The sequence below is a fragment of the Odocoileus virginianus genome, chromosome 9, assembly GCF_023699985.2.
Source record: "Odocoileus virginianus isolate 20LAN1187 ecotype Illinois chromosome 9, Ovbor_1.2, whole genome shotgun sequence".
NCBI lineage: Eukaryota > Metazoa > Chordata > Mammalia > Artiodactyla > Cervidae > Odocoileus > Odocoileus virginianus.
The window spans coordinates 59,896,561-59,912,979 of NC_069682.1; the positions used below are offsets into that span (position 1 = coordinate 59,896,561).

At 38.1% G+C, this 16,419-nt stretch overlaps 1 long non-coding RNA gene across 2 annotated transcripts; it reads left to right on the top strand.

Annotated features, from left to right (window-relative positions):
* The first annotated feature begins 53 nt into the window (after positions 1–53).
* On the top strand, positions 54–8,301 carry LOC110137572 (uncharacterized). 2 transcript variants are annotated; one of them, XR_002313960.2, is made up of 3 exons: positions 54–745; positions 1,054–1,165; positions 5,631–8,301. It is a non-coding gene; the product is annotated as an uncharacterized lncRNA (long non-coding RNA). The 2 variants fall into 2 exon arrangements; XR_011489609.1 differs by having other exon boundaries at positions 70–567.
* The last annotated feature ends 8,118 nt before the right edge of the window (positions 8,302–16,419 follow it).

A 16,419-nucleotide genomic window follows, 5' to 3' on the forward strand; every position in this document is an offset into this window, starting at 1 on the left:
GCGGCAGAGGGGTCGCCGCAGCGCCCCCAGTGGGCCGACGGCGGAGGCGCAGGCCGCGTGGCAGGGGCTGTGCGTGCCGCGGGGGCTGCTGGGAAATGTAGTCTTGCTCTCAGGCGGGCAGATGAGAGAGAGCGATGGGGCGTTTCTTGCGCCACTTGTCCTTCTGGCCCCTTGGTCCAGCATTTCACTGAGGTCCCTCGAGGTCGAAGACAAGTCCCTGCGTGCGCAGTCTCTCATTTCTTGCCAATTTGGGGAGGTTACAATCAAATGACTAGGAAAAGATCTTGGGTTCCAGACCAGGAATCAGGCCGCCTGTTCTGATTCCCACCTGCTTCTTTCTGCTGGGACTCGCCACGGACCTCCCTGAGCCTCATTTTCCCAAATTCATTCAGTCGGTAGTTCCTAAGAGCCTATTCAGCCAATACTTAGTTCCTTGGAGCCAGCTCTGCGCTCAGCACCGAGCGGTCCCTGGAAAAGCAGTGGTGAGCAGAGAAGATAACTAGGTCCCTGTTTTGGAATGCGAGTTACAGGGGAAGACAGCCCATCCCTACTCAGACGCACAGGAGGGTAAGTTGTGTAACTTGGTAGGTTGCTGTGAAGTTAAATGAAATAATGGAAGGGAAAATGGTTGCTAAATTGTGACATCATATTCACTGTCAGAGGAAACTTAACCTGATTTCTCCCCACCAGTATGTTCTTACTCCACTCTGAGCCCACATAATCATGGTTTTGGCAAACTTCTGTGGTAGGATCATGGCGTTTCCTTGCCTTTTTTGTTCCTGGGAGGGGGTCTTGTATTAATAACATAAATGAAAGAGGAATGCTGGGTGTGGTGCAATAAGGAATGGTGGAGATTGTAACTCATAATTTATTGCCCAGACCAGAACGTTTTTAAGAATGAAAGGGAGCTATTAATTACAACAGGACAGTAGGTATATAAAGAGGCTGTTTCTGGTAAACTGGAATTGTGGTCACCATCCTCATTCTCATCTGCAGGGAGTGGGCTCTACTCGCCTCCAGCAGGTTGCTGCTAAATTGTCTGTTTTTTTCCAGAAAGGCCAAAAGTCTGAATTTTTATGTGAAATTACCCAATTTTGAAAACTCCATGGACCAAATAAAACCCTATTTGTGACCTCTGAAACAAGGAGATCAAGATCAGATTCAGGTATACATGGAAGTTTAACGTGGTAAGGGAAACATTTCAAATCAATGGGGAAAGAAAAAAAAAAGTTAGGTGTTGAACTTTACACCAAAAGCTAAAATCAATCTCAGACATACTAAAAGCTGTATGTAAAAAAATCAAAGTACAGTTTTAAAGCTGGATTGTGCTAATGGTTATACAACCATAAGTTGGCTACAAATCATTAGACTGTACATTCAAAGTGGGTGAGTTTTATTGTATGTAAATTATAGACCTCAAATCTATGATATGTAAATTATATATGTTAAAAATCAAAGTATAAAAACAGTAGAAGTGAATCTATGGGACTACTTTTATGATTTGGGGGTAAAAATGTTCTTCTCAATCATAAAACCCAGAAGTCATGGGTTTGACATGAGGAAAAGGTTGACAAGTTTGACTGTAAGAACATTAAAGCCTTCTGTATAAGCCACTATAGTGTTAATTGCTCATTTGTGTCCAACTCTTTTCGACCCTTTGGACTGTAACCTGCCAGGCTCCTCTGTCCATGGGATTCTCCAGGCAAGAATACTGGAGTGGGTTGCCATTGCCTACTCCAGGGGATCTTCTCAACCCGGGGATTGAACTCAGGTCTCCCGCATTGCAGGCAGGTTCCTTACTGTCTGAGCCACCAAGGAAGCCCCATGAGACAGCATAAGTGAAGTCGCTCAGTCATGTCCGACTCTTTGCAACCCCATGGACTGTAGCCCACCAGGCTCCTTCCTCCATGGGATTCTCCAGGCAAGAATACTGGAGTGGGTTGCCATTTCCTTCTCCAGGGGATCTTCCCGACTCAGGGATCGAACCTGGGTCTCCTGCGCTGCAGGCAGACACTTTAACCTCTGGGCCACCAGGGAAGCCCATAAGACAGCATAAACAACCATAAAAGGCAAGGAGTATTCTGGGGAACAGTCCGTATCCAGAATGTGTGAGGAACTTACAGTGTGCTCTCAGCCAAAACTTCTCGTCCCCAGGAAGCTTTCTGAATGGCTTGCTTTCTCAAGTACTCCATGTTTCTGTTCAAGGAGAGACCTTCCCTAACATCCATATAAAAACAGCACTCGCACTCCTTACTTAGGCTCTGCATCTTATTACCTGCTTTGTTTGACCTGACATGGTTTTTCACTTTCTGCACCTCTCCCCCTGCCTCGAGGATAATTCTGGTCTTTGCTCATTGCTGCATTTATATCCCCAGCACAGAGAATAGAACTTCACACATAGTAGGTGATCAAATATGTTTATTGGCTCAGTAAATTAATGAACAGATGCGTTAACACCTACAAAAATCAAGGAAAACCAAACAACTCAATAGGTATGGTGGACTATACTCTCATCTTTGTCACAGCTGGGAGACAGGATCCTGACAGATCTTACAGTTCAAATGGCCCTTCAGGTTTCCCTTGGCACTCATCATGCTGGAGGCAAGTCTTCCCATCTCAGCTGTGACCCAACCACAAATGTCACTGTCCATTCCTAAATTTGTACGTTCCTCAGCCCAGCCTGGCCCAGGCATTCCCCAAATGTGTCTATTCACGGAGTCAAAAATGATCACTTCAAGTTCAGTCCCAAGGTCACTACCAACTAGGAAATGAGATAGGTTTCCAGAAAGTGAAAGTGAAGTCATCAGTGGTGTTCAACTCTTTGCGAACCCCGTGAACTGTAGCCTACCAGGCTCCTTAGTCTATGGACATTTTCCAGGCAAGAGTACTGGAGTGTGTTGCCATTTCCTCCTCCAGGGGAATCTTCCCAACCCCGAGATTGAACCCCCAGGTTTCCAGAAGCCTCTGGGTAAAGGCACTCGTTCCACTTCATCTCTTTTCTGCTGGCCTTTTCTATAGAAACCAGACAGGTGGCTTTCACCACCAGAGGGCCCCACCACCCCACCAGAGGGGCTTTCACCACCCCTCCCAAAAGAGCCCAGTTGATGTCAATTTGGGTCAGGGTTAAAAAACTGAAGCTTTTTAATAGGTTAATTTGCCCACACACACATTAATCCCAAATGGTTGAACCAAACATGCTGATACTACTCAGAGACTATCACTTCTTGTAAATGAATTACTCAACTGGGCAGATGGATTTTCTGGGGCAATTTTTTAAATTTTTCAACATAGAAAAGTCATTTTAATCAAAGCAACTGGCACAGTTATATTCAGACCATAGAAACAGCTGTTCATATATCATCCTTCGCTGTTATTTCCAATGATTATATTTTACACATTACATTTCTAATGTACAACTTTTCAAGGATTTGTTTCAAAAATGTTTGCTGGGTACGGTTTCACTTGCCAGGCACTATTATAGGTGCTTGGGATACAGTGGTAAATAAAAGAAACAAAGTCTCTGCCCTTATGGAGCTTATATGCTTATGTAAGACACACCCTTTTCTTTTTCGGGGGTGGGGGGTGGTGGGCATTTACCATTGGCCAAGCAGTTTATTTGCAGTATTTTATTTTCCCTCCAGTTTTGGGGGGGGAAATTTTCAAATCTTCAGAAAAGTTGAAAGAATAATACTATGAATACTCAGATATCCTTGCTTAAACTCATCAATTGTTAACATTATTTTATCTTTATTTTTCTCTATCTGCTATATATATATACACACACACATATACACATCACACTTGTCCCAAACCATTTGAAAGTAAATTACAGATATCATGATACTACATCTCAATACTTTAGCATATTATCTCCCAAGAATATGGACCTGCTTCTAATAACTATGACGCCATCACATCTAAGAAATTTAATGTTGTATAATATCACCTTCTATTCAATTGTCTGCAATTGCCCCCAAGATGTCCTATAGGCTCTCCCCCCACCCAACAGGATTCAATCAAGGATCATGCCTTGTTTTTGAATATCATGTCTCTTTAGTGTCTTTTAATATCTAAGAGTCCTCTTATTTGTTCTGTCTTCATGACACTGACAGTTTTTAAGGGTCTGGGCCAATTTTGCTGAATGCCCTACTATCTGGATTTCTTGATTAGGGTTCAGATTTTCTAGCAAGAATACTATATAGTTGATGGTATCTTTCCCACTGCTTCACATCAGGATGAAATAATATAAATTTATCCCATTATTAATGATGCCAAGGTCGATCTCTTGGCCTAAGTGGTATTTGCCAAGTGTCTTACTGGAAAGGTAGATTTTTTTACCTTTGTAATTAGTAAGTAATATGTGGCCTTAAGACTGAAGCTATCTTATTCCCCCCACCAACTTGTTGTTTTAATTGCTAAGTCATGTCTGACTCTTTTGAGACTCCGTGGATTGTAGCCTGCCAGGCTCCTCTGTCCATGGGATTTCCCAGGCAAGAATACTGGAGTGGGTTGCCATTTTCTCCCCCAGGGGATCTTTGCAACCTAGGGATCGAACCCACATCTCCTGCATTGGCAGGTGGATTCTCTACCACTGAGCCACCTGGGAAGCCCAACCTTTTCTCTAGGATGATAGTAATTAACCTTTCCTCTGTTGTCAAATGGCAACCTACTCCATTATTCTTGCTTGGAGAGTTCCATGGACAGGGGAGCCTGGTGGGCTGCAGTCCATGGGGTTGCAAAGAGTCATACACAACGGAGCCAGTAACACACACATACATATAATGATTCCCATCATTCTTCCAAAGAGTCTGACACAACTGAGTCACACACACACACACACACACACACACACACACACACACACACCCCACCCCACCCCACCCCACCCTGTTTCCCACCATTCTTCCACATCCCCTCCATGTTCCAGGCAGACTCGGATCCTTAGAGACCTCCTGTCCTACTAAGGATGAGAAGACCCAACTCCTGCAAATCCCACATTTTCTTTAAGACTGAGTTCCTACTCTTTTCAGAACTCCGGAAGCATTTCTGGTCAGACTCTCACAACCTAACCCTTGCTCACCAACATTTTTACTATTGTTCTATACTTAGTTCTCGTGGTTTCTTTCAACTTCCTGGTAGGCTGCATCTGACAGAAGGATAAAGTAACAAGATTACTTCCCCTCCTCCTAACATACATATAGTTCAAAAGACATTCAAAACCTTATTTCCTGCAACTGTATAATTATCCCTTTTTGAAACTCCTTTTTGGAAAGAATTTTTTTTAAAAAGGTCTCTTTTGGAAAGAAAGAAAAAAATCTAAGTAAAAACCACTGCCTCTGAGTCTTTCCTGTAATTCTTGGGAACTTCTTGACAGGCGACAAATTTGACTTCTCTGGTGAATTCGAGTCTCAAAAACAGCCCAAAGTCCTTGAGTGAAACGATGAGTAGTGGATGATTAATACCATTTTTTTCTGTTCTTTAAAGAACAGAAAAATTATTTTAATTTGGAATAATTTTAGATTTACAAGAGTTCCAAGAATAGTACAAATAGTTCCCTTACACCCATATCTCATCTTTCTCCAATATTTACATCTTACATAACCATCATTTTTCTGTTTGTTTTTTTAAAGCTTCAGTACAAGGAAAAGAAGTCCCAGATTGACTGTTGTGCTGCAATCCTAGAAAGCAGTCAATCAAATTAGAAGAGCCCCTATGAAGAAAACAGAATCGATTCTCACCAGGAATTAGTGTCAAAAATTGAAAGATTCTTCAGCATTCAGAAACTCATAAGAGGATATAATTACAATTTTATGCCTAGACATTTGAAAATTTAGATGGAATAGAATTTCTAGGAAAAAAAAATCTATACCTAAATGGACACAAGAAGTAATAGAAAATCGGAATAATCCCATAACTATTAAAGAAATTGAATCTATAATTTAAAAACCTTACCCCACACACACACGAAAACTTCAGTCCCAAATGGCTATGAAATCTACCAACCTTTTAAGGAAGAAATAATACCAGTAATATATAATTTCTTCCAAAAGCCAGATAAAGAAGTAATATTCCCTGACTGTTATTGTGAGGCCAGCATAACACTAATACCAACAATAACAGATAAGAGGCAATGAAAATCTCTAATTTTATTTCATTTAATTTGAGCTGCTTTCATTAATAAGGTTTCATCGATTTGTTGCAACAATGATGGGGACATCGAATACCCTGGTTCTGAAATGTGAGCTTACACCAGAACCACCTGGCCAAGTTGAACATGCAAAATTGCTTCAGTTGTGTCTACTTCTTGGTGACCCTATGGACTGTAGCCTACCAGGCTCCTCTGTCCATGGGGGGCATCTTCCCAGCCCAGGGATCAAACCCGGATCTCCCGCATTGGAGGCAGACGCTTTAACCTCTGAGCCACCAGGGAAGCCCAGGATCTTCCCTAATCAGGGATCCAACTCTTACCTCTCCTGTATTAGTAGGCAGGTTCTTTACCACTAACGCCACCTGGGAATCAGCTGGAAGGCTTGTTAAAACACAGACTGCTGGCCCTCTCTTTTCTGAACCAGAAGTTCTGGGATGGAGCCCATGGGTTTGCGTTTGTAACAAGTTCTCTGGTGACGCTGCTGCTTCTGCACCAGGGGCCACACTTGAAAACCATGGAACCAGTGGCAAGTATTAGGTTGGTACAGAAGTAATTGCAGTTTCAGACCATGAATTTTAAATCATTATAACAAGGATCAGCTTCAATGATTGCTGTCAGTTGGTCGTTCTCAATTTCCAACAACTGGCCACCACGCTCCTCAGCTTTAAGGCTCTTGTCTCCTTTGCAAAACTTCTTGAACCACCACTGCACTGTACAGTTGTTAGCAGTTTCTGGGCCAAATCCATTGTTGATGTAGCGAGTTTTCTCCACTGCTTTATGACCCATTTTGAACAAGAATAAAAAAGATCGCTCAAATTTGCTTTTTGTCTAACATCATTTCTATAATCCAAAATAAATATAAAATAAACAGCAAGTAATGTCATTAGCAAAAAAAATAAAGTGAGAAATGCAATTAAAATGATGTATAACATAACCACATTTAAGAATGTATTCTAATACCAAACAGCAAAGTTCAACAGTGCAAAACCGCGATTACCTTTGCACCAACCTAATATATTGAAAGTTTGCTTGCCATTGCAGTAATATCATTTGAAATGCTTGGATAGGCTTGAAATGTTGGACTGGGTTTCCCAAGAACTTTCTAATTTAATTCACTAAGAACGTTAAAAAATATATCAGTCAAATAGGCCAACATTGTTATTCCAAAAAAACAACTTTGAAGAGATTTTCCAAATGAGATTGCTTTTTGGCTAGAAAAATAGGCATTTTATTCTTGTATTCTTGTAATGTGCTTTGGACTTTCCCTTAAGACCACCAACTAACTCTGATATGATAAAATAAGTGGTAGGTCACCTCTAATCCCTGAAGAATTTTTTTTCCAAAAATTGGCTATTTTGTTGACTTCCTTTAATAAAATGAATAACTTCCACTGTTTCTGCCCAACATACACATGAATTTCAGCAAAATTTGTTTTCCAAAGATTTACAACCTATAAGAGTATGCCAAATAACATTGTTTTCAGATGCTGCTAACATTTTAAAAATACCTTTGTCATATTTTAACTTTTCCAGACTAATTTATATTGACCCAAATTGCACTTGTCAATTTTGTAAACATTTTTAATCCAGTTTTGTGTGAGGAGAATAACTAAATACATAACAAGACCCTCCTTAAAATAGCCTTACCACTCATCTCAGTCATAAACTAAGCATTGTGCAATATCCAACTCGTCTTTCTCAAGTTGGATCACAAAATTGATACCATAATTAACTACTTCTAAAATTCTGCAAAGATTCAAGGAGAAATCATATTATTGCTAAGACTATGTTTATTGATTTACCATAAAAACAGTACACACCAAAAAATATACCAGAAGACTAAAAACCTTTAGCACAGGGAAGGAAAGCATCAACAAAATGAAAAGGCTGCCTACTGAGTGGGAGAAGGTATTTGCAAATTTCATATCCAGTAAGAGGTTAATATCCAAAAGAGACAAAGAATTTATACAACTTAACATCAAAAACAAAACAAAACAAACAAACAAAAAAACAAAACAAAACCTAAGTAACCCAATTAAAAAAAGAGGCAGAAGATCCAAATAGACATTTTTCCAAAGAAGACATACAGATGGCCAACAGGCACATGAAAAGATGCTCAACATCACTGATCAACAGGGAAACACAAATCAAAACCACAATGAGATATCACCTCTCACCTGTCAGATGGCTATTATCAAAAAGACAACAGATAACAAACGTAGGTGAAGATGTGGAGAAAAAAGAACCCTGTTGCACTACTGGTGGAAATGTGAGCTGGTGCAGCCACTATGGAAAACAGTATAGAGATTCCTCAAAAAAGTTAAAAATAGAACTACTATACAATTCAGCAATTTCACTCCTGGGCATTTATCCAAAGAAAATAAAAACACTAATTAAAAAAGATATGCACTCCTGTGGTCACTGCAGCATTATTTACAACAGCCAAGATATGGAAGCAACCTAAGTGCCCATCAATAGCTGAATGGATAGAGTATGTGGTATAAATATATATTAGCAGACCCTAGTGGCTCAGAGGATAAAGCGTCTGCCTGCAATGCGGGAGACCCAGGTTCGATCCCTGGGTGGGGAAGACCTGGAGAAGGAAACGGCAACCCACTCCAGTATTCTTGCCTGGAGAATCCCATGGACAGAGGAGCCCGGTGGGCTACAGTTCATGGGGTTGCAAAGAGTCGGACACGGCTGAGCAATATTTGGAAAAATAGATATTCTTCCAAAGAAGACATACAGATGGCCAACAGGCACATGAAAAGATGCTCAACATCACTGATCAACAGGGAAATGCAAATCAAAACCACAGTGAGATATCACCTCTCACCTGTCAGATGGCTATTATCAAAAAGACAACAGATAACAAATGTAGGTGAAGATGTGGTGAAAAGAGAACCCTGTTGCACTACTGGTGGAAATGTGAGTTGGTGCAGCCACTATGGAAAACAGTATAGATACCATATAATTATGGTATCAATTTCCCAAATATATATTACTCAGTCACAAAAAAGGATGAAATATTGCCATTTGTGACAACTTGGATGAACCTAGAAGGTATTATGCTAAGTGAAGTAAGTCAGAGAAAGAAAAATGCTCTATGATTTTACTTATATGTGGAATCTAAAAACCAAAACAAAAGAACATAACAAAACAGAAACAGTGATAGATATGGAGAACAAACAGTTGGTTGCAGACTCAGGGGTGGGGGGAGGAAAGAGATGAAGGAGATTAAGAGTTACAGAATTCAAGTTACAAAAGAAATGAGTCAAGGGTATGAAATGTCCAGTGTGGGGAATATAGTCAATAATTATGGGGACTTCCCCAGCAGTCCAGTGGTTAAGACCTTGTGATTCAAATGCAGGAGACACAGGTTCAATCCCTGGTCCAGGAACTAAGAGCCCGCATGCTGTGCAGCAAGGCCAAAATAAGTTCTTTAATAAAATAAATAATTATGTAATGTCTCTTACAGGGACAGACTGTAACTAGACTTATTGAGGTAATCATTTTGCAATGTCTAAAAATATCGAATTACTATGTTGTGTAACAGAAACTAACACAGTGTACACAGGTCAGTTGTACTTCAAAAAGAAACTCAGAAAAAGAGATCAGATTTATGGTTACTAGAGGCATGGGGAGGGGACTGGGAATTGGATGAAAGTAGTCAAGAGGTATAAACTTTCAGTTATAAGATAAATAGATACTAGGGATGTAATGTACAACATAATAAATATAATACTGCTATATATATGAAAGTTAAGAGAATAAATCATAAGAGTTCTCATCATGAGGAAATATTTTTTTCTATTTAATTTTGTATCTATATGAGATGATGGATGTTCTTCATTTCATAATGTTATGTAAATCAAATCATTATTTACATGTGTGTCAATTTATATCTCAATAAAACTGGAAGAAAAACAAAAGCAAAATATGTATATACCAGAAGAACAGTTTCTTATTTTTTCAGGAGCCTTGTGAGCAGTTTTCCCTTTTGGCACCGAATATACAATCCAATACAATGATAATAAGGATTTCTCATTGATAGCTACATCATGGCTCAGAAAAATCTGTCCCATCATATTATATATACTTTTCTTTTTTTGAAAATATTCAAGGGACTAATTCAGCATGTCATGTTTCCAAGTATCTTTTTAATATTGCTGGCTTATTGATGCTTTCATTGGCAAGAGTATCATTACAAATAATGCATTAGTATATGTCACTTTTGGTTTTGTACATTTGATAAAGTCTTTTAAAACACTGTCTTACTAAACTTATCCTTTTTTTTTTTTTGGCTGTGCTGGGTCTTCCTTGAAGTGTGGGCTTTTCTCTAGCTGCAGAGAGTGGGGGCTACTCTCTAGATGCGGTGAAAGGGCTTCTTATTGCAGTGGCTTCTCTTGTGGAGCACCGGCTCTAGGGCGTGCGGGCTTCAGTGGTTGTGGCGCAAGGGCTCAGTAGTTGCAGCTTCCCGGCTCCAGAGCACAGGATCAATAGTTGTGGCACACAGGTTTAGTTGCTCCAAGGCATGTGGGATCTTCTCAGACCAGGGATCCAACACACGTCTCCTGCACTGGCAAGTGGATTGTTTACCACTGAGCCACCACGGAAGTCCCTACCCTTTCTTCTTGCTGCTGCTGCTGCTGTCACTGCAGTCGTGTCCAACTCTATGCGACCCCATAGACCGCAGCCCCCCAGGCTCTGCTATCCCTGGGATTCTCCAGGCAAGAATACTGGAGTGGGTTGCCATTTCCTTCTCCAATCCGTTCTTCTTAATGAGGCACAAATAAAGCCATTGTCTGCTAACTAATGTTAAGTACTTCCCCCAATATCACTATTCATTCTTCCCATATTTTCACCTTCTCATTCTCAATTTTTGTAGCATGAAAACAGTCCATTTAAGGACAATTTGAACTATTTCAATAAAAATGCTACATTTTTCACACGTTCAAGATATTCCTGATTATGAACCGTCTGAAAAAACCACACTGCAAATTCCTAACAAAAACTCAGTTGCAAGTCATGGCAATGTTGCCAAAAATGAATAAAATTCTCCCACACTTTCATTCATAACTAACTTCAAATTAGTTTGTGGTATCTTGTCATAGCAGCCCAAACAGACTAAGACACCATGTCCTAGTGGGCATGAAGTGGTATCTCATTGTGGTTTTGATTTGCATTTCCTTAACGACTAATGATATTAAATATCTTTTCATGTGCTTGTTGGCCATCTGTATACTTCTTGGAGAAATGTCTATCTCCTTTGCCCAGTTTTTTTATTTCATTGTCTTTAATGTTGAGTTTTAAAAGTTCTTTATATATTCCGGATATGAAACCCTCACCAGCTATTTGATTTGCAAATATTTCCTCCCATTCTGTAGGCTGTCTTTTCATTTTAGTTATAGTGTCCTTTGAAGCACAAAGTTTTTAATTTTTAGAAAATCCAATTTATCTGTTTTTCTTTGTTTACATGTGCTTTAAGGTGTCTTCTAAGAAGCCACTGCCTAATCCAAGGTCACAAAAATTTATGTTTTCTCCAAAGAATTTTATAGTTTTAACTCCTATTTAGGTCTTTGATTCATAGAGTTTGTTTTTTATATGGTGTTAAATAGTGGTACAAAATATTTCTTATGCAAGTAGATATCTAGTTGTGCCAGCATAATTTGTTAAAAATGTTCCCCATTGGATTGCCTTGGCACCTTTATCAATTGACCATGAAGGTTTATTTCTGCATTCTCAGTTCTATTCCATTAATTTGTATGTCTACCCTTATGCCAGCACCACACTTTCTGGATTATTGTCTCTTTGTAGTAAGTTTTAAAATCATTATGAGTGAATCCTCCAGCTTTGTTCTTTTTTAAGATTGTATTGACTATTCCGGGTCCCTTGCCTTTCTATATGACTTTTAAGATCAGCTTGTCCAATTCTCTAAAAAAGGCAACAGAGTTTTGATAGAGATTCCATTGAATCTGTAGGCTAATTTTGGTACAAATGCCACCTTAACAATATTATGTCTTTTAACCCATGAAGATGGAAATATTTTCCCATTTACTTAGGTCTTGAAACGTTTAACAATGTTTTATAGTTTTCAGTGTACAAATCTTCTTGTATTTTTGTTAAATTTACTCCCAAATAATTTATTCTCTTTTATGCTGTTATAAGTGGAAATGTTTAATTTCATTTCTATATTGTTAATTGCAAATGTACAGAAGTAAATCGATTTTTGTATATTGATTTTATATCCTGCAACCTTGTTAATCTAATGTTTTTCTCTTATTTGGGAGAGGTATAAAAAGAACGATTAACTTTAGACTTTAAATTAAAAACATGTACCAGTTGGAATGGTCTCTAGATATAACAATCAGGCACCTGACAGGAAACATACAGCTCACTCAAATTAGAAAGATGAGAGGAGGGTTTAGTAAAAAGACTATTTACAAAGGTATATTACATATATATTTATATGTGTATATATATACACACATATATATATACATATGTATATGTATATACACATATACATATGTATATATATATATACACGTGTATATACACACACACACATACATATATTACAAAGGGCAGAGTATAAGAGAACTTCAAGGGATAGTGTAGTAATCTGGGGCTAGTACTAGCATAGCCATTACCATACCTAGCCTGCAAGAATAAGGGAACGGAAAAGTTACCATCGCCTGAAAAGAAGTTGAGAGAAATAGTGACCTTCAATTGAGAGACTAGCTAGCCTGAAGCACCCCCGCTGGAAGAAAGCCATGGGAATAAATATCATGACCTCATTCAACTTCCTTTCCCCAATCTACTGCCCAGACACCCCACTAACTGAACCCAAGTAGAAGCCAGGGAAAGAGTGAACCTATTGGTATAGTTTATACAGGACCACAAGAGTAGAGAACAATCCACCCTCATGGGGGAGAGAAGGTGGAGAGGACATCCAGAGGAGCAAATGGAAGATACCCTCACACAAGCTTATGCCACAGTGATAGACCACCTCATCAGAATCACTCAAAGAAAGTATGAGGAAAAAAATAATAAAAAATACTGAATCACTATGTTGTACACTTGAAACTAGTATCATACTGGAAATTACATTTCAATAAAAAATAAAGTACCTGGTTAGTAATAAAATGTGAAAGAATTTTTTAAAAAGAAAATAATAAAAGTCAACATTAGGATAGTAGAAAATAAACATAACAATTGACAGTAACAACCAAGTCAAAAGTCTGTTCTTGAAAAGTAAATAATAAAATTTAAAATCTCTGGCAAGACTAATCAAGGCATAGGTAAGTAGTATTAGGGATAAGAAAGAACAACTTTGTGCTAATAAATTCCTGAAAAATACAATTTTCTTTGGTGATCACTTTGTGATGTATAAAAATATCAAATCATTATGTGGTACTCCTAAAAATATTAAATCACTCTGTTGTACACCTAAATAGTATAATATTATGTCAATTATATTTTAATTTAAAAAATGCCACCCTGTAAATTGGGGAAGAGAATAGGATTTAGGAAAGGACTTTCCTTCTTCTCTCTGGTTTAGAATCCAGTATGTTGTCTGATGATCAAGGGTATCCCAGAGTGTGGGGTGAGTTAGCCTTAGCCACAGAGAAGCTCTGAAAAATGAGTGGGGTGGGTTGTGGTTCTATGAGCAGCCATAGTTAATTGTAGTTATTAGTTTCTAGATGCTGTCATTTCCCCAACTTTCAGTCAGATCTTATTAAAAGTTCATACACCGTGATGAAGTGGAATTTATCCTAGAAATATCCATAAATCAGTGTGATACACATATTAACAAATTGAAAAATAGAACCATATGATGATCTCAATAGATACATGAAAAGTGTTTGACAAAATTCAACACCTATCTGGCTGCTCTCACTCTCTAAGACGGCCCACAATCTGTCTGTGGGGTGTGTTTCTCCCAGGTCTTCTCCCACCTTTTGAGATGGACTGTATCCTATCTATAGAGTGTGTATCTCTTTCACTTTATGGTTCACTCTTGAATTCTTTCCTGTGTGAAGCCAAGGACCTCACTTGGTGGCCTGTTCCAGGAATTTACCTGAGACCTAGGACATGACCACTCTCTTGTGCATCATTTTCCTGAAACATCTTTACAAAGGAAGAGGAATAAGGTGGTCTTCTCCCCCTCCCCACTTCTCCTTAGATTATAAAAATGTGGCCCACTTAGTTCTTGGGGTAGAGCCCTCTTGCCTATCTGTATCCTTCATAGGGTCCTGTATTAATAAGTCCATTTCCTGCCTATCAAAAAAAATTCAACATCCACTCATGACAAAGACTCTTAACAAAGTGGGTATAGATAGAACATATCTCAACATAATAAAGGCTATATATGACAAATCTACCATCAATATCATATTCAATGATGAAAAGCTGAAAGCATTTCCTCTAAGATAAGGAAAAAAGGCAAGGATGCCCACTCTCGCCACTTTTATTCAACATAGTATCAGAAGTTCTAGCCACAGCAATCAGACAACCAAACAAAAGGAATACAAGTTGGAAAAGAAGTAAACCTGTCACCGTCCACTGATGACATGATATAGAATCTATTTATAGAAAATTATAAAGACACGACCAAAAAACTATTAGAAATAATAAATGAACTTTATCATATCATATAAACATAAGACTAGAACCATAAAGCTCCTAGAAGAAAACATAGTATGCTCTTTGATATTGGTTTTAACAATATTTTTTTGGATATGTCTCAGGCAAGGGAAACAAAAGCAAAAAAAAAACAAATGGGATTACATCAAACTAAAAAGCTTTTGTACAAAGAAGGAAACTATCAACAAAATGAAAAGGCTGTCTACTGAATGGGAAAAGATATTTGCAAACAATATATATGATAAGGGATTAATTATCCAACATCAACTCAACATCAAGAAAACAAACAACCCAATTAAAAGATGGACAGAAGATATGAATAGGCATTTTTCTAAAGAAGACATATAGATAACACACAAACACATGAAAAAATGCTCAGCATCACTAATCATCAGGAAATGCAAACCAAACCCAATGAGATATTCCCTCATACCTGTCAGAATGGCTATCATCAAAAAGACAACAAATAAATGTGGGCAAGGATGTGAAGAAAAGGAAACCCCTGTGTACTGTTAGTGGGAATGTAAATTGATGTAGCAACTATGGAAAACAGTATGAAAGATTTCTCAAAAAATTCAAAATAGAACTCCCTTAAGATCTAGCAATTCCATTTCTGGGTATTTATTTGAAGAAAACAAAAATGCTAATTTGAAAAGATATATACATGCTGATATGCATGCCTATATTCAATGCAGCATTACTTAGGATAGTCAAGATACAGAAGCAACCTAAATGTCCATCAAGAGACGAATGGATAAAGAAGATATGGGGGGGGTGTGTATGGATGTATATATGTGTGTGTGTATGGATGTATATATGTGTGTGTGTGTGTGTATATATATATATATATATATGAATATTAGTCACACAAAAGAATGAAATCTTGCCCTTTGTAAAAATATGAATGGACCTAGACAGTATTATGCTAAATGAAATAAGTCAGAAAAAGACAAATATAAAAAAGAAAAAGAAAAATACCATATGATTTCACTTATATGTGGAACCTAAAAACCAAAACAAATGAACAACCATAACTAAACAAAGTCATAAATACAGAGAACAAATAGGTGGTTGCCATGGGGGAGGTTGGGGGGGGGAGACTAAAATAGATGACAGAAATTAAGAGGTACAAAATTCCAGTTATAAGATAAGTGAGTCATGGGGATGTAATATACAGCACAAGGAATATAGTCAATAATACTGTAATAACTTAGTATGGTGACAGATGGTAACTAGGCTTTTTGTGGTGGTCATTTTGTAATGTGTAAAAGTATCTATTTACTATATTCTACATACAGTATAGTTCTTATATAGTTCTATATAAGCCCTATGGAATTTATATAATATTGTAAGTCAGCTATACTTCAATTAAAAAATAAAATATGAAAATCTCTCCCCTTGCCCCCCCCAAAAAGGACTAACAAATACATTTACAACACTCTCCAGAAAATGGGAACCTTGAAAGGAAGGGAGATTCAAGTATCAAGCCCTGGGGTCTTTGAAGCCAGCTACCTTTATGTTCAGCTATTTCTCCAACTGTAAAAGAAAAACTAGATTTGCAATTGTTTTTAGTTGTGCACCCTACCTTTGAATGAAATCTCATGAAACAACCCAATTTGTAAA